Source organism: Triticum aestivum, chromosome 6A, assembly GCF_018294505.1.
Source record: "Triticum aestivum cultivar Chinese Spring chromosome 6A, IWGSC CS RefSeq v2.1, whole genome shotgun sequence".
Classification (NCBI taxonomy): domain Eukaryota; kingdom Viridiplantae; phylum Streptophyta; class Magnoliopsida; order Poales; family Poaceae; genus Triticum; species Triticum aestivum.
Window position 1 is genome coordinate 500,114,439 of NC_057809.1, and position 22,730 is coordinate 500,137,168.

The following is a 22,730-nucleotide window of genomic DNA, read 5'->3' on the forward strand; positions in this document are numbered from 1 at the left end:
GAGCCAGTGCAGATCAGCGGCGGGGCCATGGATGAGATCAACGGCGGTTGAACCCGAGTGGTTAGGGGTGGGCCACTTAACCTATGACACAGCCCGCCTCAGGGCGTCGCTGTCGATGACCTCGATGTCGTAGCCGGCGGACGAGACATGCCCGCATACTCTAGCCCGCTGCTTGAGTGCCTGCTGCCAGTAATGATCGTCAGCTTCCTCGGCAACGTCGGGTGAAGAGACGGCTATACACCTCTTTTGGGCCAGTCGCTCCTCGAGCTCCATGGGAAGCGTAGCTGGGCTTAGGTTGCGACGCTCTGGAGTGGGGTGGGGATGGGGATGGGGATCTGTGGGAAAGGGGGTGTTTGGCAGGTGTCATCTAATAAACTCAGGGCGGCGTGGGTATGGAGATCAGTGGGTAAGCTGCACGGGCAAACCGGCAGATGTTGACAATGGAGGACTTGCGGCGGCGGCAGCGGGGGGGGGACTTTGCTAGGGTTTCGAGGGAGGGAGGGTGTGTGTGCGCGCGCGCACGCCCGAGGAGGTTTTGGTGTGTGTTTGTGTGTGTGTGTGTGTGCAGGGGGGCGCGGGGTGTTTGAGGAAATGATGTGGGTACTGAAAATTTTACTACGCGGGAGTCAAAGGCGGGAGTGAAATGTCGGGCTATTGAAAATTTTGATGATAGTGTATCGCACACGGTCCGGAGATAACAATGTGTGTTATGAAACAGAAAAACCCTCTAGGCGGGCAGATATTTTCTAGGGATGCAGGCGGGATTGGGAACAAGAAACATCGCACATGGTCCGGAGATAACAACCGTGTGTTATGAAACAGAAAAATCCTCAAGGTGGGCAGATATTTTTGAGAGGGGGAGCCTCGTGGAGCCCAATGTACTATGCGGATGTGTGCGTGACAGGTGCACCGGCGTAGCACACGGTTAGTTTGAGTGAACTGTGTCTGTTGCGTCATCCGACTTGTCTAACGTTCATAAATTTGGCGAAAAATGATGCGGGAGAGGGTCAGAACACGAACACACTTGCATGTGGACCAAATTTATGTATCAAAAGGGTGGTTTGATTTTCAAATACCAAATGCAACTTCGATGTGGCACCTCTCTTGCAAAGCGCACGGTATTGCTTGCCCCCACCTCCCCCTCGTGTCGGCACGAAGGGAATCCTAAGCTATGAATGCATGCCCCTCCCCCTCAACCGAGGTTCACCTATCAAAGTGTGAAGTAGCTAGCAGCCCCCCTCCTCCCTCGTGTCGGCATGAAGGGAATCCTAAGCTATGAATGCATGCCCGCCCAACCGAGGTTCACCGTAGCAAAGTGCGAAGTAGCTAGCAGCCCCCTCCCTCGTGTCGGCACGAAGGGAATTCTAAGCTATGAATGCATGCCCCCAACCGAGGTTCACCTAGAAAAGTGTGAAGTAGAGCTAGCAGCCCCCCTCCCTCATGTCGGCACGAAGGGATTCCTAAGCTATGAATGCATGCCCCCCAACCGAGGTTCACCTAGCAAAGTGCAAAGTAGCTAGCAGCCCCTCCCTCGTGTCGGCACGAAGGGAATCCTAAGCTATGAGCATGCCCCTCCTCCCCCCCCCGAACCGAGGTTCACCTAGCAAAGTGCGAAGTAGCTAGCAGCCCCCACCCCCCCTCGTGTCGCCACAAAGGGAATCCTCATTAAGCTATGAGCATGCCCCCCCAACCGAGGTTCACCTAGCAAAGTGCGATGTAGAACCCCCCCCCCCCGACACACACACACTTTCAGTCGGCGGGCCAGAGAGGCATATATCTCACCAAGATGGATCGTAAAACGGACCAAGAATAACCCACCTTGATCGTACAACCTCTCTCTTGTTGTTGGTCAAAGTGATGACCTTCCATGCGACCCTGGAGATGGGCTAGATCGCCAATAATCACGCAAGTAGCTAGTCCCCTAAGACAACCACTGCATGCGTGTGGCCCAAACATATGTATGCAGAGGTGTGTTTTTGAGTAACAATGGAACAACTTTGATGTGGCATCGTGATTTTGAACTAGAAATCCCCACACCGAGTGAGGGTTAGGTTGACGATGCATATGTATGTTACACCACACTTCAAGCCAACGACGGGGATTCATATATGCATGCATGCGTGCATAGTATATGCGCTCAAACTTAATTAGGTCTGAATCTCACCATGACCTATACTACGATAACACGAAACAAATGAAGAATTTGCCATGGTAACCTATCTTGTTGTTGGTCAAGGTGATCATGGATGTCCACGCGGGCCCATGAATATATAGGCTTGTCGCCGATAACCACGCGAGGGAGTGTATGGTTCGAAGGAAACCACTACATGTATATGTATGGAGGTGATGCGTGCATGCATGTTTGAATACACAACATTGATCTGCCGCGTGTGTCAAAAATCGTACACTAGCTCCCCACATAGAGCGAGATCAGTTCATGATGGTGTTGTTGTACTAGCCACTTTGACTCGATGGGCGGGATTCATGCATACACATGCATGTGTGTGTTCTCAAAGTGTATCATGCATGTCATACCAGAGCAAAAATAATAATCCCCTCCTAAGTCAAATTAACCTCCCTTGTTGTCAGCCAAAAAGAAGTGATGGACCAAGCGGGCCCATAGATGGAAAGCATCGATATCGCTGATAACCGCTTAAGTGGGTGCGAGAGGACAACCACCACCGCTTTGCATGTGGGCCAAACATATATATGTTGAATACCCAAAATGCACAACTTTGATGTGCCACATGCCTCAAAAACCGTAAACCATGCACCACACAAAGCGAGGTTCATATCAAGCGTACTACATATGATGGTCCCCTTCCCCCCTCTTCACTGCATACTATATGCTCCTGCTGTAATATATGTTAACCCAAAAGAATCCTCATCTATGGTGAAATTAATTAACCTCTCCCAATGTAGGTCAAAGTGACGCATGCATGCATGCATCGACGATGGCCTCGTGGGCCCACAGATGGAAGCGTCACACGTGAGTGTCCTAGATAAGACATATATATATATATATATATATATATATATATATATATATATATATATATATATATGCATGTGGCCCAAAAAGGTGTTGTGTGATGTTTGAATAACCAATTTCACAATTTTGATGTGGCACATGTCTCAGTAACCAAAAAGTCCCGACACCGAGTGAGGTGTACTTGTTCACGGACGCATACATATAGTATATATGCTAGTCCCCTCCCACCTCTTCGACGCGTACTATATACCACCATAACACAAACAAACAAAATTCTACCTTGCTGGTCAAATTAACCTCACTGTCGGCTGTTCGTCAAAGTGAACGACAGCCTCGCGAGCCCACAGAAAGCGTCACACGCGAGTATCGAGTGTTGTGTAGGACAACCATCGACTGCATGTGGCAAAACATTTATTTACGAAAGGGTTGTGTAATGTTTTAAATAACAATTTCACGACACTGCTGTGGCACCAGCCTGCCTAACAAAACAGCCAACCCACATGGTGGCTCACAACTCGTAGTGTACTGCGAGCCACCTGCCACCCCCAGACGCACACCCCCACACACACCGCGAATCCACCGCAACTGCGATGCATGTTAAATTAATTATCCCGCGGTGAACATACATGTTACAAGAGTAGGGACGTTTTAATTTCAAAAAAACTCACAGAGATCATTAAGACATTTTAGTACATTGATTGATTGATTTTCTATGGGTATAATGTGCAAAAATCAAATTTGAGCTACATGCACACGTGACAGTGCACCTAAATGGATTGCAAAAACACATGTGTCTCACTGGGTGCATGTTTACTCCTCGTGCAACAAATTTCAAACATTGCAAATCTTGATTTTTAAATTCTAGTACATCCAAAACTTATTTGAAGTTCATGAAACTTAACGTGTTGTCATATGGACACCAATACAAAGTGGCATTGTACTTTTTTGGTCAAATTTGAGACCAGTTTTGATGTAATCTTTATCTAATTACAGACGGGAGATTATTAATAATTGGGAACCGATATCCCAAACAGATTATTTATTCGAACTGTGAGCGTTAGACCAACAATGGATATGTGCCATGCTTCTGTTAAGCAATAAAGCGGCGAAATTAATCATCCAAATAGAAAAACAATATACATGCCACCGCGCGACACGTGTGGCGTGCGAGCAGGCGTGAGTTGATGGGACGCATGCGAGCAGTCCGCCGCGCAGGTAGACGAGGAGGCGTGCGTGCAAGTGTGTGAATTGACGGAGGCGTGCTCGCTGTGCAGTGTCATCGGGAGGCATGCGAGTAGTCGTGTGAAACTTTGGTAGGCATGCCGGCAGTCCGGTGCGCAGGCTCACTGCTACCTCTTGAGCACTTGCGTTGGTTTTCCCTTGAAGAGGAAAGGGTGATGCAGGAGAGTAGCGTAAGTATTTCCCTCGGTTTTTTAGAACCAATGTATCAATCTAGTAGGAGGCCACGCACGAGTCCCTCGTACCTACACAAACAAATAAATCCTCGCAACCAACGCGATAAGGGGTTGTCAATCCCTACACGGTCACTTACGAGAGTGAGATCTGATAGATATGATAAGATAATATTTTTGGTATTTTTATGATAAAGATGCAAAGTAAAATAAAAGGCAATAAAAATAACTAAGTATCGGAAGATTAATATGATAGAAGATAGACCCGGGGGCCATAGGTTTCACTAGTGGCTTCTCTCGAGAGCATAAGTATTCACGGCGAGTAAACAAATTACTTTTGAGCAATTGACAGAATTGAGCATAGTTATGAGAATATCTAGGTATGATCATGTATATAGGCATCACGTCCGAGACAAGTAGACCGACTCCTGCCTGCATCTACTACTATTACTCCACACATCGATCGCTATCCAACATGCATCTACAGTATTAAGTTCAAGAAAACAGAGTAACGCTTTAAGCAAGATGACATGATGTAGAGGGATAAACTCAAGCAATATGAAATAAACCCCATCTTGTTATCCTCTATGGCAACAATACAATACGTGCCTTGCTGCCCCTACTGTCACTGGGAAAGGACACCGCAAGATTGAACCCAAAGCTAAGCACTTATCCCATTGCAAGAAAGATCAATCTAGTAGGCCAAACCAAACTGATAATTCGAAGAGACTTGCAAAGATAACCAATCATACATAAAAGAATTCAGAGAAGATTCAAATATTGTTCATAGATAAACTTGATCATAAACCCACAATTCATCGGTCTCAACAAACACACCGCAAAAGAAGATTGCATTGAATAGATCTCCACAAGAGAGGGGGAGAACTTTGTATTGAGATCCAAAAAGAGAGAAGAAGACATCTAGCTAATAACTATGGACCCGTAGGTCTGAGGTAAACTACTCACACTTCATCGAAAGGGCTATGGTGTTGATGTAGAAGCCCTCCATGATCGATGCCCCCTCCGACGGAGCTCCAGAACAGGCCCCAAGATGGGATCTCATGGATATAGAAAGTTACGGCGGTGGAATTAGGGGTTTGGCTCCGTATCTGGTAGTTTGGGGGTATGTAGGTATATATAGGAGGAAGGAGTATGTCGGTGGAGCAACAGGGGGCCCACGAGGGTGGAGGGCGCGCCCAGGGGGGTAGGCGCGCCCCCTACCTCATGGCCTCCTGGTTGAAGTCTTGACGTAGGGTCCAAGTCCTCTGGATCATGTTCATTCTGAAAATCACGTTCCCGAAAGTTCCATTCCGTTTGGACTCCGTTTGATATTCCTTTTCTGCGAAACCCTAAAATAGGCAAAAAAAACAGCAATTCTAGATTGGGCCTCCGGTTAATAGGTTAGTCCCAAAAATAATATAGAAGTGTATAATAAAGCCCAATAATGTCCAAAACAGAATAATATAGCATGGAACAATAAAAAATTATAGATACGTTGGAGACGTATCAAGCATCTCCAAGCTTAATTCCTGCTCGTCCTCGAGTAGGTAAATGATAAAAACAGAATTTTTGATGTGGAATGCTACTTGGCATAATTTCAATGTAATTCTCTTAATTGTGGTATGAATATTCAGATACGAAAGATTCAAGACAAAAGTTTAATATTGACATAGAAATAATAATACTTCAAGCATACTAACTAAGCAATTATGTCTCTTCAAAATAACATTGCCAAAGAAAGTTATCCCTACAAAATCATATAGTCTGGCTATGATCCATCTTCACCACACAAAGTATTCAAATCATGCACAACCCCGATGACAAGCCAAGCAATTGTTTCATACTTTTAATGTTCTCAAACTTTTTCAATCTTCACGCAATACATGAGCGTGAGCCATGGACATAGCACTATAGGTGGAATAGAATGGCGGTTGTGGAAAAGACAAAAAGGGAGAAGATAGTCTCACATCAACTAGGTGTATCAACGGGCTATGAAGATGCCCATCAATAGATATCAATGTGAGTGAGTAGGGATTGCCATGCAACAGATGCACTAGAGCTATAAATATATGAAAGCTCAACAAAAAGAAACTAAGTGGGTGTGCATCCAACTTGCTTGATCACGAAGACCTAGGGCATTTTGAGGAAGCCCATCATTGGAATATACAAGCCAAGTTCTATAATGAAAAATTCCCACTAGTATATGAAAGTGATAACATATGAGACTCTCTATTATGAAGATCATGGTGCTACTTTGAAGCACAAGTGTGGAAAAAAGGATAGTAGTATTGCCCCTTTTTATTTTTATATATTTTTCTCTTTTTTTGGCCTTCTCTTTTTTTCTTTGGCCTTTCTCTCTTTCTTTGGATACTCTATGAATGATGATCATCACACTTCTATTTATTTACAACTCAATGATTACAACTCGATACTAGAACAAAGTATGACTCTATATGAATGCCTCCGGCGGTGTACCGGGATAGCAATGATGCATGAGTGACTTATATGAAGGAATTATGAACGGTGGCTTTTCCACAACTAAAATGTCAACTACATGATCATGCAAAGCAATATGACAATGATGGAGCGTGTCATGATAAATCGAACGGTGGAAAGTTGTATGGCAATATATCTCGAAATGGCTATGGAAATGCCATGATAGGTAGGTATGGTGGCTGTTTTGAGGAAGGTATATGGTGGGTGTATGATACCGACGAAAGGTGCGCGGTATTAGAGAGGCTTGCAATGGTGGAAGAGTGAGAGTGCGTATAATCCATGGACTCAACATTAGTCATAAAGAACTCACATACTTATTGCAAAAATCTGTTAGTTATCAAAGCAAAGTACTACGCGCATGCTCCTAGGGGGATAGATTGGTAGGAAAAGACCATCGCTCGTCCCCGACCGCCACTCATAAGGAGGACAATCAATAAATATATCATGCTCCGACTTCTTAACATAACGGTTCACCATACGTGCATGCTACAGGAATCATAAACTTCAACACAAGCATTTCTCAAATTCACAACTACTCAACTAGCACGACTCTAATATCACCATCTCCATATCTCAAAACAATTATCAAGTTTCAAACTTCTCATAGTATTCAACACACTCATAAGAAAATTTTATTTATTTAATCTTGAATGCCTCAAACAATTAAAGAAAATTACCATGCTGTTTTGTGGGACTCTCAAAATAATATATGTGAAGCATGAGAGAACAATGGTTTCTATAAAACAAATCCACCGACGTGCTCTAAAAGATATAAGTGAAGCACTAGAGAAAAAACTATATAACTCAAAAGTTATAAGGAAGCACATAGAGTATTCTAATAATTTCCGAATCATGTGTATCTCTCTCAAAAAGGTGTGCACAGTAAGGATGATTGTGGAAAACTAACAAATAAAGACTCAACTAATACAAGACTCTCCAAGCAAAACACATATCATGTGGTAAATAAAAATATAGCTCCAAGTAAAGTTACCGATAGAAGTAGACGAAAGAGGGGATGCCTTCCGGGTCATCCCCAAGCTTTGGATTTTAGGTGTCCTTAGATTATCTTGGGGGTGCCATGGGAATCCCCAAGCTTAGGCTCTTGCCACTCCTTGTTCCATAATCCATCAAACCTTTACCCAAAACTTGAAAACTTCACAACACAAAACTTAAAGTAGAAAATCTCGTGAGCTCCGTTAGCAAAAGAAAAAAAACACCACTTCAAGGTACTGTAATTAACTCATTCTTTATTTATATTGGTGTTAAACCTACTGTATTCCAACTTCTCTATGGTTTATAAACTATTTTACTAGCCATAGATTCATCAAAATAAGCAAACAACACATGAAAAACAGAATCTGTCAAAAACAAAACAGTCTGTAGTAATCTGTAGCTAACGCAAGATCTGGAACTCCAAAAATTCTAAAATAAATTGCTGGACATGAGTAATTTATCTATTAATCATATGAAAAAATAATTAACTAAATAGCACTTTCCAAATAAAAATGGCAGCAGTTCTTGTGAGCGCTAAAGTTTCTGTTTTTTACAGCAAGATTAACAAGACTTTCCCCAAGTCTTCCCGACGGTTCTACTTGGCACAAACACTAATTAAACACAAAAACACAACCAAAACAGAGGCTAGATAAATTATTTATTACTAAACAGGAGCAAAAAGCAAGGAATAAAAATAAGATTGGGTTGCCTCCCAACAAGCGCTATCGTTTAACGCCCCTAGCTAGGCATAAAAAGCAAGGATAGATCTAGGTGTTGCCATAATAGTAAGATAGATCATTAAAACTCATTTCATATTCTCTACGTTCGGCAGCAAGTTTTCTTTGAGGCAAGCAAAAGTAATCAAAAGGGCTAAATTTAATGGGACAAAAGTCCCCAAGATCAACTTTGGGAGGTATGGGTTCCTCCTTTGGCCCTTCGTATTGCACAACCAATTCATCATTATAAGCATTCTTTTGACAGAACTTTGTGAGCCTATACTCAAGAGAATATCCTAGTTCACTATTTCGAATGGCCAAATCATCATTAAGTTCAGAAATTCTATCAACTAAAACATTGGTAGGAACCCTTTTTCTAAGATTTTCATTGAAAGCAACATAGTCTAGAGATTGAAAACGCATTATTTCTTCTTGATCAAAAAGGATAGCCTCTATGGGAGGACAACAAGCGTACACCCTATAATGCGCAAAGATTTCTTTGGCCTCTTTTATTATGAATCTAAACTCATGAGCCAAAAAGATAGTAGCGACATACTTAACAGAAGAATGCTCAATATTAGAAAATTCTAGGAAAATCCTTTGTATGCAAGGGTGCATGTGCATGAATTGTCTTTCAAGTTCAACTACAAGCATGGCAATAGCGTCCGCAAGACTACTAGTTCTATGAAGGATAGAACTACCCATAGAAGGTAAAACACTGGCACAAGTAAAGAAATCTTGGATAACTCCTTTTCCAATAATATTACCACTACCAATATGGAATTTTTTTGTATGTAAGATAGGGGGTTCTTCAGCAGGAGCATCAGAATTTTTCATGATATTATTATTGTCCATATCGACAACAATTTCCCCAATTTCAGACATAACGGCAAAAAGTGCAAAGGGCAAAAAGAGGCAAATAGAGAAAGAGAGGGAGGATAGAGAGAGAGGGCGAATAAAACGGCAAGGGTGAAGTGGGGGAGAGGAAAACGAGAGGCAAATGGCAAATAATGTAATGCGGGAGATAAGGGTTGTGATGGGTACTTGGTATGTTGACTTTTGCGTAGACCTCCCCGGCAACGGCGCCAGAAATCCTTCTTGCTACCTCTTGAGCACTTGCGTTGGTTTTCCCTTGAAGAGGAAAGGGTGATGCAGCAGAGTAGCGTAAGTATTTCCCTCAGTTTTTGAGAACCAAGGTATCAATCCAGTAGGAGGCCACACACGAGTCCCTTGTACCTACACAAACAAATAAATCCTTGCAACCAACGCGATAAGGGGTTGTCAATCCCTACACGGTCACTTACGAGAGTGAGATCTGATAGATATGATAAGATAATATTTTTGGTATTTTATGATAAAGATGCAAAGTAAAATAAAAGGCAATAAAAATAACTAAGTATTGGAAGATTAATATGATAGAAGATAGACCCGGGGGCCATAGGTTTCACTAGTGGCTTCTCTCGAGAGCATAAGTATTCACGGCGGGTAAACAAATTACTGTTGAGCAATTGACAGAATTGAGCGTAGTTATGAGAATATCTAGGTATGATCATGTATATAGGCATCACGTCCGAGACAAGTAGACCGACTCCTGCCTGCATCTACTACTATTACTCCACACATCGACCGCTATCCAGCATGCATCTAGAGTATTAAGTTCAAGAGAACAGAGTAACGCTTTAAGCAAGATGACATGATGTAGAGGGATAAACTCAAGAAATATGAAATAAACCCCATCTTGTTATCCTCGATGGCAACAATACAATACGTGCCTTGCTGCCCCTACTGTCATTGGGAAAGGACACCGCAAGATTGAACCCAAAGCTAAGCACTTCTCCCATTGCAAGAAAGATCAATCTAGTAGGCCAAACCAAACTGATAATTCGAAGAGACTTGCTAAGATAACCAATCATACATAAAAGAATTCAGAGAAGATTCAAATATTGTTCATAGATAAACTTGATCATAAACCCACAATTCATCGATCTCAACAAACACACCGCAAAAGAAGATTACATCGAATAGATCTCCACAAGAGAGGGGGAGAACTTTGTATTGAGATCCAAAAAGAGAGAAGAAGCCATCTAGCTAATAACTATGGACCCGTAGGTCTGAGGTAAACTACTCACACTTCATGGGAAGGGCTATGGTGTTGATGTAGAAGCCCTCAGTGATCGATGCCCCCTCCGGCGGAGCTCCGGAACAGGCCCCAAGATGGGATCTCGTGGATACAGAAAGTTACGACGGTGGAATTAGGGTTTTGGCTCCGTATCTGGTAGTTTGGGGGTACATAGGTATATATAGGAGGAAGGAGTACGTCGGTGGAGCAACAGGGGGCCCACGAGGGTGGAGGGCACGCCCAGGGGGTTAGCCGCGCCCCCCTACCTCATGGCCTCCTGGTTGAGGTCTTGACGTAGGGTCCAAGTCCTCTGGATCATGTTCGTTCCGAAAATCACGTTCCTGAAGGTTTCATTCCGTTTGGACTCCGTTTGATATTCCTTTTCTGCGAAACCCTAAAATAGGCAAAAAAAACAGCAATTCTGGGCTGGGCCTCCGGTTAATAGGTTAGTCCCAAAAATAATATAAAAGTGTATAATAAAGCCCAATAATGTCAAAATAGAATATAATATAGCATGGACAATCAAATTTTATAGATACGTTGGAAACGTATCACTCACCGGGAGGCGAGCCATCGGTTTGACTGCCGCCCACCTCTCTCCCACAACTCCCACTACTCCATATTAATGGTGCGCCCTCCCCCCATCCTCGCTACACACACACAATCCTCTCTCTCCGCTTGCATCCTCGACGCCGCTCTCAGTCCTCAAAGCCGTCAGTGTATGAGGATGCCGCTGAAGCACCCCTTCGGAGGGAGTGGCGACGCCGGGGCTGCGAAAGCACCGGAGCACGGCGTGGAGATGGAGACAAAGGTTGTCGTCATCGTCGACGAGTTATCGCTGCACCCTGACATCATCGACGACGTCAAGCTTCCACAACCGGAGGTGGAGTTCCACACCGACTCCGATGACCACTCCGGCTATGACTCCGACGACCACTCCGGCGATGACTCCGACGACCACTCCGGCGATGACTCCAACGACGACGGACGGCTGGTTAGTCATCTATACCCATTTATGTGTCAAATAGATCATAGGGTTTCTCTGGTTACTCCTGCCTTCCCCTTTTTGGAATAGAAATCGTGTGGTTATGTTCTCCCAATCCATGAAATCTGAGTAAGTTTGGTTAGATCCGTGTAGTGTATTGATTGTTTGAATGGTACAGGTGATAAGTGATTAGTTGTTTCATCTGTGCAAATGATTTCTGCTTGTAATCCGACTAGGGTTAGTGTTCGTGCTAATAATTCCTAGCCATGACTTGACAATTGATTTTGAATGACCTACCTATGTTTGTGCCATTATTTTCTTCAAGTTTGGTCTATACATAGACGACTGTGCTTAAAAATCGAACCATAATCTCTGGATATGTATAAATAAATAGCCATAAATTCCTAATCCTACTTCACGGCATGTAATCAGTGATTCGATGCCAAAATTGTTTTACTATTTGTATAGGTGTTGTCTGACAATGTGGACAGCGAGGATGAAGATGCCCAGAGGAGCTACAAGAGGTGAATCCTGAGGGAGCTTTATGCGGGAATGCATAACATGCGTATTAGGACCTGGAACAACGGCTATGGATGCCCATTTTTCCACCACAAGATTCATGACGCGTATCTAAGTGTTCTGGCGCATGCAAGAGGATGGGTCGTTGGCTCCTTCAAGCAGAAGTATTCTCGCAGGGTGGCGCATGGCGCGTACGCCGAGTACCTGGAGAAGCTTCAGGATCGTGCCGGCCGCATGTGAGATGAGATGTGGGATGGATCAAACTATGTGCGCTTGAGTATGCTTAATGATGGTTGAACTATGTACTTATGGTTGAACTATGCTTATGTACGTGCACGCTTATTATCTATGTCCGAGTATGTTAAATATTTCGCCAAATTTTGGTAAAAATTACAACGGGGGACCAATAAACCAGGACGGAGGTAGTACGTCAATCACACACGGTTCCCAAAATTGGAACCGTGTGCAATGACTTTCGTTTTGCCTGCTACGTCAATCACACACGGTTCGCTCTAGCAAACCATCACCCCCAAAATGTGGGACAGAAAACCCTCACCACCCAATTCAAAAAAGAAAAAAGAAAACCCTCACCATCCCCACGTCACAAAAACCCTCACCCCGCTCGCCACCCCCTCGGCCCCTCCGATACATTCCCCATTCACACATACACAAGCTCCTCCGCGTATATGCCATGGCACCGCCTATCGCGGCGGTAAACACTTAGCTCGCCGCCTGCCGCCGCCGCCAGGCTGCTGGCAAAGCCCACCGCATTTCGCCACTTCCGCTTGCCGCCGCCTATCGCCATCGACTTTCTCGACGCGGCTCGCGGTCGACCCAGCTCCGCTCGGTTAGGGAATCTGTCGTACTGAAGATTCTTTCTCATGGACGACAAGGTAACTAATTTAACGAGATATTATCTCATCTCTTATCCCAGTTCATCTGCCTCCTTTAATCACCCGGCAGAAATCCCTGTGAATTCATTTTTATTCGAGCTGATTTGAGGGTTTTCTTTCATTCATAGAATGTACAGTGCGCCGACACTTCAGTACTTGGCGACCGCCGCCAGAGATTCCATCTCATCGTACCAGATAACTTGAGGACGCGTGCAGTATGTTCAATCTCACCCTAAATCGGTTGGCATGGCCTACTTTCCTGAACATATTCTAAATATTGCTACATTTGGATAAAAGGTGCCACATGCACCATATACGTCAAAGGGGATTTCCCCCCTCTTCTTTCTATATTAGGCAAATTAATGATGTATTGTTCTTTCGATTACTCTCATACTTCCATGACATCATGTTTACCCTATCTGTTTAATTAGACTTTTGTCCTTCGATTTCAACTGATGTACAGTTCTTTCAATTTGGGCCCATATTTGCATGTTACCATATTTTCTTTAACAATCCTACCATTTTCTGCAGGACATCCCTCGCTATGCACCAAATTATGTAGTGCAAATTTTTTCCCTTTACATACATCAAGGCTCCACGAATGTCATACTGCACACAAACCATGGATTTACAATCGTTGCTACTGTAAGACTTGATGAACGTGGTGACTCCTGTTTTGGCACTGGCTTTTGGAATGAAATTGCAAAGTTTTATGTACTGAAAGCTGGCACCAAAATTGCACTGCACATAGAAGGGCCTGGTCATGAGATATATGCTAACTTCCCCGACAATATCACCCATCCAGACTTTGTTCGAAGTAAGTTTTCTTTTCAACTATCTGCATATGTTGACTTACCCAGCAATGTCAAATGAATTGTGTAGTATTTAAGCAACCAATTATTATTCCCTTTTCTTACTATATCCCTACCTAATAACTTCTAGTTACCAATACACTTTTCTATTGCCATGTTTTAACTAAATATTCCCTGTACTCCCATTTCTATCAGAAAGTTCCACCGACAAGGAGACTCCAGAGGTGGAGAATGGGGCTTCCAACAAGCGGAGGCGGGGCGAGCTAGAACCGCAAGCGACTCCAGCAGGCCTAGACTTAATTAGCAGCCTCCCGATGATATGTTGAGAGTCATCATGTCCCTCCTCGCAATCAAATATGGGGCGCAGACAACCCTCCTTTCCCAGCGGTGGCGCCCCCTATGGAACTCCAGCTCTCTCGACCTCATCGACACCCACGAGGTCTGCCATGGCTATCACAAAAGCTTGGATGCATTCTCCAAGATCCTTGGCACTCACCTTGGCCCAACCAAAGGCCTTAGAATGGGCAAGTTCCGTTCCAACGGCAAGGACCGAGCCAAGCTTGACGACTGGTTCCGATCCCCCGCCCTAGATCAGCTCGAGGAGCTCACTTTTGATGATGGGCATATGCGGTCGGTGCCAACGTCTGCACTCCACCTCGCACCCATGTTGCACGTCGCCAAGTTCAGGAATTGCCATTTCCCGCCCCTTAATGACGTGCCCTCTCTTATTCTACCACGATTGAAGCACCTCGAGCTCGTTGTCGTCTGCCTCTCAAAGGGTGACATGGAGCGCCTGCTCCGTGGCTGTACTGCACTCGAGTACCTTCGTCTTCAGGCGAGGTTGAGTACCTTCCACATCACCTCCATGACTCTCCGGACTATTTGTGTGTGTTGATGGTGCGGCAGGAAGACATCACAAAAGGTGGACCACGGTATGGTCATCCAGGACACACCTGCACTTGAGAGATTACTTGTAGTTGATCAAGAAGGTCCAACAAGAATCAATGTCATTTTTGCGCCGAAATTGACAGTGGTGGGCTACTCGTCTGACAAATACTCCGAACTTGTTATTGGATCCACACCCGTTCAGGTACAACAGCCGCCTTCTACCTCTACTTCTACAAATTAACATTATTTCTAATTTTGAAGATGTTTGTTCGTCTGTCATTCAGAAAATGATTCCGACAAGCTTGACCCCGAAACTACGCACAGTGAAGGTCTTGGCACTAGAATCTATCGGGGCCGACCTGGAGCAAGTTGTCAGTTTCCTGAGATGCTTTCCGTGCCTGGAGAAGCTATATATCGAGGTGATGTTCCTTTACTATTAAATGTTAACCATAAGGGAGTTCAATTTGTGACACCTTTTTCCAAGTTTACAATGACAATGTACTACAATTTCTCAAGGTTCTTTTGGAGGATTTTAGTACATACATGCCCCCCCATATTGGTCGCTTGATCCATATGGTTACATTCAATAAGTATTTCTCCTTTGGATTCATCTATACTAGTTTTCTTAGGGAACTTTTCATCCACTCCAACCTCTTGTGAAGAAGGCTACATTTTTCTAGAATGTAATCAAATGCCCATGTTAATCATGTCAGATCGAAGATGGCATGTTAGTGCATTTTACAAATCCTGCAAACCAAATAGCTAGTCCTGTAGTAATGTTCAAAGCTGCATGTAGGCACTAACACATTTTCTTCTTTTGAAGATAAGATTAGGGCCCAGTGGTGGATAATGTGATATAATATAACAATCACGTCGAATGCTTAGATCTGCATCTCTCAGAAATTACTTTGAACTCCTACCGAGGGACCTTATCGGAGATTATATTCGCCAGGTTATTTGTTCTCAGAGCAAGGGTGCTGAAGGAAATGAGGTTTGCCCTACATTTATTTCGCAAAAATGAATGGTCTGTTGATTAGTGCCGACGCCTGCGGCAGAATGGAGTAGGCTCCAAAAATGCTGAATTTCATTTTGGAACTTCAGATGACAGAGTAATCGGAAGTCATCAGGTCAACCCCATACATGACTTCTCAGTGGCTGACCCCTTTGCAAAAATTGTGAGGTTTCGAAGCCAAACTTAGAAGCGGTGATATTAGTTTGAACCTCTCTGATGTCCATGTTTAGCGCATCAGCGTGAGTGTTTGCAGCTGATGAGCTGAATTTCATTTCTAATATCAGTTTGAACCTTGTAATCTTCGAATTTGAGCCATATAACTCTGGAATTTGAACCTTGTAACATTTCAAGCTTTTGTGGTACAATCGTTGAAATGGCATCATATGAGACTCGTATATTGCTAGCACTATTTTGACCTTAATATGCAATGGTCTTAGATTTTATTAACCATTCTCGAATCAGTTTACCTTGTTGATCTCATAGCACACGATCTGTATAACTAACTCGACTGCGATCTTCGACAATATTGCACACAGTTGGTTTCTTCCACCGTGTGCACTGTAGAGTGCAGAATTAATTATCGCACTCGAGTGTCCATCATCACCCTTGTGTGTAACTTTGACCTCATCACCCAAGGGTAAACTTATGACCGAAGTCATTCCACATACTTTGTTTTTACAAAGCTTTTTGCCAATAAACGCCCATGATTTTTCCCTCTTCTAGCCGAGGCGTGGCCAAACTAGCCGGGCGGGAAGCTTGCACGGTAAACAACGCGGTAGCGCGGGAACAGGCTCTTCAAGCCGACACCTAGGGTGTGGTGTTGTCAAGCGTGCACTGGATTCTAGAATCCTCCGCTATGAACGCCGTGACAAGACATGACGATTACAGGCCGGCCGGCCCCATTTATTACATCGGCCATTTAACCTACCCTTGTGTCTCTTCAACTTTCGATCGCGCCCTACCATTGCAAGAAGCACATCCACCACGAGAAATTCTTAGAGGGTATCCTGCGCCGCTCCAATGGCGCTCCGAGCGGCTACCGACGACAAGCATCAGTTCACCATGCGTGTTGTGGTGGACACCCTGGTGTACACCAACGACCCGGTCTGGGCGGAGCACTCCATCCACATCATGGAGTTGTTGCTTGCCGAGGAGAAGTACAAGGTTGTCGGGTTCGACCTCGAGTACACCCGCGCTCGTACCGGGTCTTGTCCCAAGGTCGTCGTTGCCTAGATGTGTGTGCGCCACCACGTCCTCATCTACCAGTATTGCTTGGCCACCAGGCCTTGCGAGCGTTTCGCCAGGTTTGTCAACAGCCCCCACTACATGTTCGCTATGGTGGACATCACCAACGATATAAAGGCGCTCGAGAATTTGGGCATCGCCTACCAGAATCTTATCGACATCCAGGGCCAATACAAGATTAGGGGCAGCAAGGAGCATGAGAAGGACTCGCTGGTTCACCTTGCTGAGGCCATCATCGACCCCTACTATAGATGTTTGGGAACGTAGCAGAAATTCAAAATTTTCCTACGCGTCACCAAGATCTATCTATGGAGAGACCAGCAACGAGTAGAAAGGGGAGTGCATCTACATACCCTTGTAGATCGCTAAGCGGAAGCGTTCAAGTGAACGGGGTTGATGGAGTCGTACTCGTCGTGATTCAGATCACCGATGATCAAGTGCCGAACGGACGGCACCTCCGCGTTCAACACACGTACAGCCCGGTGACGTCTCCCACGCCTTGATCCAGCAAGGAGGGAGGGAGAGGTTGAGGAAGACTCCATCCAGCAGCAGCACAACGGCGTGGTGGTGATGGAGGAGCGTGGCTATCCTGCAGGGCTTCGCTAAGCACCATGGGAGAGGAGGAGTACTTGGGAGAGAGGAGAGGGCTGCAACCAAAGGCAGAGATCGAATCACGTGTATTCTGTGTGTCTCATGGGCAGCCCTATGCCTCACTATTTATAGGGGGAGAGGGGGGCTGCGCCCCCTTTAGGGTTTCCCACCCCAAGGGGTGCGGCCAGCCTCCAGATGGCATCTGGTGCGGCGGCCAGAGGGGGAGGAGAGGGAGGCGCAGGGAGCATGGGCCTTAAGGCCCATCTGCCCTAGGGTTTGCCCCCTCCCACTCTCCCCTGCGCCTTGGGCCCCTTGTGGGGGGCGCACCAGCCCATCTGGGGCTGGTTCCCTCCCACACATGGCCCATGCAGCCCTCCGGGGTTGGTGGCCCCACTTGGTGGACCCCCGGGACCCTCCCGGTGGTCCCGGTACAATACCGATAAACCCCGAAACTCTTCCGGTGTCCAAAACAGGACTTCCCATATATAAATCTTTACCTCCGGACCATTCCGGAACTCCTCGTGACGTCCGGGATCTCATCCGGGACTCCGAACAACATTCGGTAACCACATACAAGCTTCCTTTATAACCCTAGCGTCATCGAACCTTAAGTGTGTAGACCCTACGGGTTCGGGAGACATGCAGACATGACCGAGACGTTCTCCGGTCAATAACCAACAGCGGGATCTGGATACCCATGTTGGCTCCCACATGTTCCACGATGATCTCATCGGATGAACCACGATGTCAAGGACTCAATCGATCCCGTATTCAATTCCCTTTGTCTATCGGTATGTTACTTGCCCGAGATTCGATCGTCGGTATACCATACCTTGTTCAATCTCGTTACCGGCAAGTCACTTTACTCGTTCCGTAACACATCATCCCGTGATCAACTCCTTGGTCACATTTGCGCAAATGATGATGTCCTACCGAGTGGGCCCAGAGATACCTCTCCGTTTACACGGAGTGACAAATCCCAGTCTCGATCCGCATAAAACAATAGATACTTTCGGAGATACCTGTAGTGCACCTTTATAGTCACCCAGTTACGTTGTGACGTTTGATACACCCAAAGCACTCCTACGGTATCCAGGAGTTACACGATCTCATGGTCAAAGGAAGAGATACTTGACATTGGCAAAGCTCTAGCAAATGAACTACACGATCTTTTGTGCTAGTCTTAGGATTGGGTCTTGTCCATCACATCATTCTCCTAATGATGTGATCCCGTTATCAACGACATCCAATGTCCATAGCCAGGAAACCATGACTATCTGTTGATCACAACGAGCTAGTCAACTAGAGGCTCACTAGGGACATATTGTGGTCTATGTATTCACACGTGTATTACGATTTCCGGATAATACAGTTATAGCATGAATAAAAGACAATTATCATGAACAAGGAAATATAATAATAATACTTTTATTATTGCCTCTAGGGCATATTTCCAACAGTCTCCCACTTGCACTAGAGTCAATAATCTAGTTCACATCGCCATGTGATTAACACTCACAGGTCACATCGCCATGTGACTAATACCCAAGAGTTTACTAGAGTCAGTAGTCTAGTTCACATCACTATGTGATTAACACTCAATGAGTTTTATGTTTGATCATGTTGCTTGTGAGAGAGGTTTTAGTCAACGGGTCTGAAACCTTTCAGATCCGTGTGTGCTTTACAAATCTTTATGTCATCTCCTAGATGCAGCTATCACGCTCTATTTGGAGCTGTTCCAAATAACTGTTCTACTTGGAGCTATTCTAAATTGTTGCTCCATTATATGTATCCGGTATCTCTACTTAGAGCTATCCGGATAGGTGTTAAGCTTGCATCGACGTAACCTTTACGACGAACTCTTTTACCACCTCCATAATCGAGAAAATTCCTTAGTTCACTAGTTACTAAGGATAACTTTGACCGCTGTCCTATGATCCATTGATGGATCACTCTTGTACCCCTTGACTGACTCATGGCAAGGCACACTTCAGGTGCGGTACACAGCATAGCATACTGAAGAGCCTATGTCTTAAGCATAGGGGACGACCTTCGTCCTTTCTCTCTATTCTGCCGTGGTCGAGCTTTAAGTCTTAACTTCGTACCTTACAACTCAGGCAAGAACTCCTTCTTTGACTGGTCCATCTTGAACACCTTCAAGATCATGTCAAGGTATGTGCTCATTTGAAAGTATTATTAAGCATTTTGATCTATCCTTATAGATCTCGATGCTCAATGTTCAAGTAGCTTAATCCAGGCTTTCCATTGAAAAACACCTTTCAAATAACCCTATATGCTTTCTAGAAATTCTACATCATTTCTGATCAACAAAATGTCAACAACATATACTCATCAGAAATTCTATAGTGCTCCCACTCACTTCTTTGGAAATACAAGTTTCTCATAAACTTTGTATAAATCCAAAATCTTTGATCATCTCATCAAAGCGTACATTCCAACTCCGAGATGCTTACTCCAGTCCTTAGAAGGATTGCTGGAGCTAGCATACCTTTTAGCATCCTTAGGATCGACAAAACCTTTCTGATTGTATTACATACAACCTTTCCTTACGAAACTGGTAAGGAAACTCGTTTTGACATCCATCTGCCAGATTTCATAAATGCAGCTAATGCTAACATGATTCCGACGGACTTTAAGCATCGCTACGGATGAGAAAATCTCATCGTAGTCAACTCCTTGAACTTGTGAAAAACTTTTCGCCACAAGTCGAGCTTCATGGACGGTGACATTACCATCCACGTCCGTCTTCTTCTTAAAGATCCATTTATCTTAATGGCTTGCCGATCATCGGGCAAGTCCACCAAAGTCCATGGATCCGTTCTCGGATTTTATGGCCTCGAGCCATTTATCGGAATCCGGGCCCACCATCGCTTCTCCATAGCTCGTAGGTTCATTGTTGTCTAGCAACATGACTTCCAAGACAGGATCACCGTACCACTCCAAAGTAGTACGTGTCCTTGTCGTCCTACGAGGTTTGGTAGTGACTTGATCCGAAGTTTCATGATCAATATCATAAGCTTCCACTTCAATTGGTGTAGGTGCCACAGGAACAACTTCCTGTGCTCTGCCACACACTAGTTGAAGAGACGGTTCAATAACCTCATCAAGTTTCCACCATCCTCCCACTCAATTCTTTCGAAAGAAACCTTTCCTCGAGAAAGGACCCGATTCAAGAAACAATCCATATTGCTTTCGGATCTGAATTAGGAGGTATACCCAACTGTTTTGGGTTTCCTATGAAGATGCATTTTATCCGCTTTGGGTTCGAGCTTATCATCCTGAAACTTTTCCATATAAGCGTCGCAGCCCCAAACTTTTAAGAAACGACAACTTAGGTTTCTCTAAACCATAATTCATACGGTGTCATCTCAACGGAATTACGTGGTGCCCTATTTAAAGTGAATGTGGTTGTCTCTAATGCCTAACCCATGAACGATAGTGGTAATTCGATAAGAGACATCATGGTACGCACCATATCCAATAGGGTGCAACTATGATGTTCGGACACACCATCACATTATGGTGTTCCAGGCGGTATTAATTGCGAAACAATTTCCACAATGTCTTAATTGTGTGCCAAAACTCGTAACTCAGATATTCATCTCTATGATCATATCATAGACATTTTATCCTCTTGTCACAATGATCTTCTACTTCACTCTGAAATTACTTGAACCATTCAATAATTCAGACTTGTGTTTCATCAAGTAAATATTCTCAACATCTACTCGAATCATCTGTGAAGTAAGAACATAACGATATTCACTGCATGCCTCAGCACTCATTGGACTGCACACATCAAAATGTGTTGCTTCCAACAAGTTGCTATCTTGTTCCATTTTACTGAAACCGAGGCTTTTCAGTCATCTTGCCTATGTGGTATGATTTGCATATCTCAAGTGATTCAAAATCAAGTGAGTTCAAACGGTCCATTTGCATGGAGTTTCTTCATGCATATATACCAATAGACATGGTTCGCATGTCTCAAACTTTTCAAAAAGGAGTGAGTCCAAAGATCCATCAACATGGAGCTTCTTCATGCGTTTTATACCAATATGACTTACACAGCAGTGCCACAAGTAAGTGGTACTATCATTACTATCTTATATCTTTTGGCATGAAAATGTGTATCACTACGATCAAGATTCAATAAACCATTCCTATAGGTGCAAGAGCACTTATTCAGGTTTAATACTAATCTTGATGGTAGAGGGAGCGTGCGATGTTAGATCACATCAAACTTGGAAACACTTCCAACACATATCGTCAGCTCACCTTTAGCTAGTCTCTGTTTATTCCGTAGCCTTTTATTTCGAGTTACTAACACTTAGCAACCGAACCGGTATCTTATACCCTGGTGCTACTAGGAGTACTAGTAAAGTACACATTAACATAATGTATATCCAATATACTTCTATCGACCTTGCCAGCCTTCTCATCTACCAAGTATCTAGGGTAATTCCTGCTCTAGTGACTGTTCCCCTTATTACAGAAGCACTTAGTCTCGGGTTTGGGTTCAACCTTGGGTTTCTTTACTGGAGCAGCAGCTGATTTGCCGTTTCATGAAGTATCCCTTCTTGCCCTTGCCCTTCTTGAAACTAGTGGTTTCACCAACCATCAACAATTGATGCTCCTTCTTGATTTCTACTTTCGCGGTGTCAAACATCGTGAATACCTCAAGGATCATCTATTTATCCCTGATATGTTATAGTTCATCACGAAGCTCTAGCAGCTTGGTGGCAATGACTTTGGGGAAACATCACTATCTCATCTGGAAGATCAACTCCCACTTGATTCAAGTGATTGTTGCACTCAGACAATCTGAGCACAAGCTCAACGATTGAGCTTTTCTCCCTTAGTTTGCAGGCTAAGAAAATCGTCGGAGGTCTTATACCTCTTGACGTGGGCACGAGCCTGAAATCCCAATTTCAGCCCTCGAAACATCTCATATGTTCCGCGACGTTTCGAAAACGTCTTTGGTGCCTCTACTTAAACCATTTAACTGAACTATCACGTAGTTATCAAAACGTGTATGT